The sequence below is a fragment of the Lynx rufus genome, unplaced genomic scaffold (genome assembly GCF_022079265.1).
Source record: "Lynx rufus isolate CCGP_SWC_20201006 ecotype Redwood Valley unplaced genomic scaffold, mLynRuf1.p SCAF_2, whole genome shotgun sequence".
NCBI lineage: Eukaryota > Metazoa > Chordata > Mammalia > Carnivora > Felidae > Lynx > Lynx rufus.
The window spans coordinates 221533462-221535266 of record NW_025814834.1 but is presented as its reverse complement, the minus strand read 5'-3'; positions in this window follow the sequence as shown (position 1 = coordinate 221535266).

Sequence of the window (1805 nt, the reverse complement as noted above, 5' to 3'; positions counted from 1 at the left end):
CAGTCCTCTTCCACTTGTACCTGGTTTTCTGCAGTGCGGGGGGGGGGGGGGCGGTGGTGCACAGGGGCGCGGGAGGTGTAGGTGAGCACGGGCACAGGGGGAGCGGACGCGCGGGGCCCCTGGTGCAGGGACGCGGGTGTGGCTCCAGGGAATGCCCCTTCTGTGCCCAGAGCTGCTGGTTCCCTGCCCGACGGTGGCGGGCTTGCTCTGCACAAAGCCTCCTCTGGACACCCTAGACTCTAAACTCGCAGACACAACTCCACGCCCACGCCTGCTCGGTGTAGGGTGGCCCACCGCCCCCGTGACCGTGAGCCAAGTGTTCCCGGGCCGTGGTCTGTGCGAGAACACCCCCACCTCTGTCCACGGAGGGCTTCGCGGACTGGCACCCTAGGGCAGGGGCCTCGAGGCTCCAAGACGTAAGCCCTGTTCCCTCCCGTGCCTCCGGTCCCACTCTTGGACAGGGACCCCAGACCAGAGGAGCCCCCTGCCCAGAAGGGGAGATACAGGCACTGCCCCTTCCCTGGAGAAGCCGGATGCTGGCTAGGCCCCAGGGGATCCGTGCCTGGGCTGGCCCCCCACCCCCGCATCTGGCCCCTAAAGAAGCCACCCGGGGTGCTGGGGCCAGCAAGGATCGCTATGACAGGCGGTGCCCTTGAAGCAGCAGGCCGTGGGCTTGGCTGGAGGCCTCGCGACTCACCGCCAGGATAAGTCTTGCCATCTTCCTGAGCAAACGCTCGGGAAGGCGGGTGTGCACGCTCTCCCTCGAGGTGTCTGTAGGCCCCAGGGCCCCACACACCTCCCCAGATCCACCAGACCCCTGGGAACCCTGCCCCCGCTCAGGCACGGGGTGCGTTTTCGTGGGAAGTGCGCCCCACAGCGAGAAGCAGCACCAAGGCAGGGCACTCAGGTGTGCCTGGCCTTCGGGGCCCCTAGAATCCGGGGTGCAGCGAAGGCGGTTCTGGACCAGGGGTGGGGTGGGATGGCTGCTGGGGTTCCCGGACGTGGTGTCCCGTCTGCTCACGAGAAGCGGGGGCCAAGCCTTGTCCAGCCCCGCGTGGGCCCTGCCCGCCGCACACGGCTACCGTCCGGGGGCTGGGCTTAGCCCCCGGGAAGCCCAGGAGGGGGGCAGGTGCCCCCGGTGCCCCTCCTGAGGGCCAGGCTGGGTGGGCGGGAGGGCCCGTGGGGGCGTCCTGACGTCAGGCCGAGCCGGGCCCTGGCCGGACGTCTGGAGGCCTCCCAGGTGTCTGCGCTGGGCCCCCTGCACCAGGCAGGCCGGCACGGTGCCTCCACCGGGAAGCAGGGGACGAAGGGCAGTTGGGCCGAGGGGCTGGGGGAAGCCACACAGAGGTGGCCACAGCCTGCTGCAGGGGTGCCGGCGGGGAGGTGCAGGGCTGGACTGTGGTGGGGTCGAGGCCGGGGGACCCTTGTGGGGGATGGGGGTTCATGGGGACCACCTACTGGCCCGGGGGGACCCGGAGGCTGGAAGCCTGTGGGGCCACAGTCCCGGCTTTAGCAGTGGGACGGCTGGGAGCCGCTTGCACGTGGGGCTGGGGGTGACACGTGTGGGGGTCACCGGGGGGGGGGGGCTGGAACAGTGGGGTGGTCACGGCCCCTGAGCGTGGAAGGTGGGAGACGGGGCAGGCCACCCTCCAAGGCGGGAGCCCCGCACACCCCGATAGAAGGGTCATCTCACCGGCACCCCCCCGGGGGCCCAGCCCAGAGGCACCCGCCATGGGTGGCCCAAGGCCACGCGGCGTGATCGGCTCTAAGCAGGAGTGTGCACGGGCCCCCGAGGGCTCTCAAAG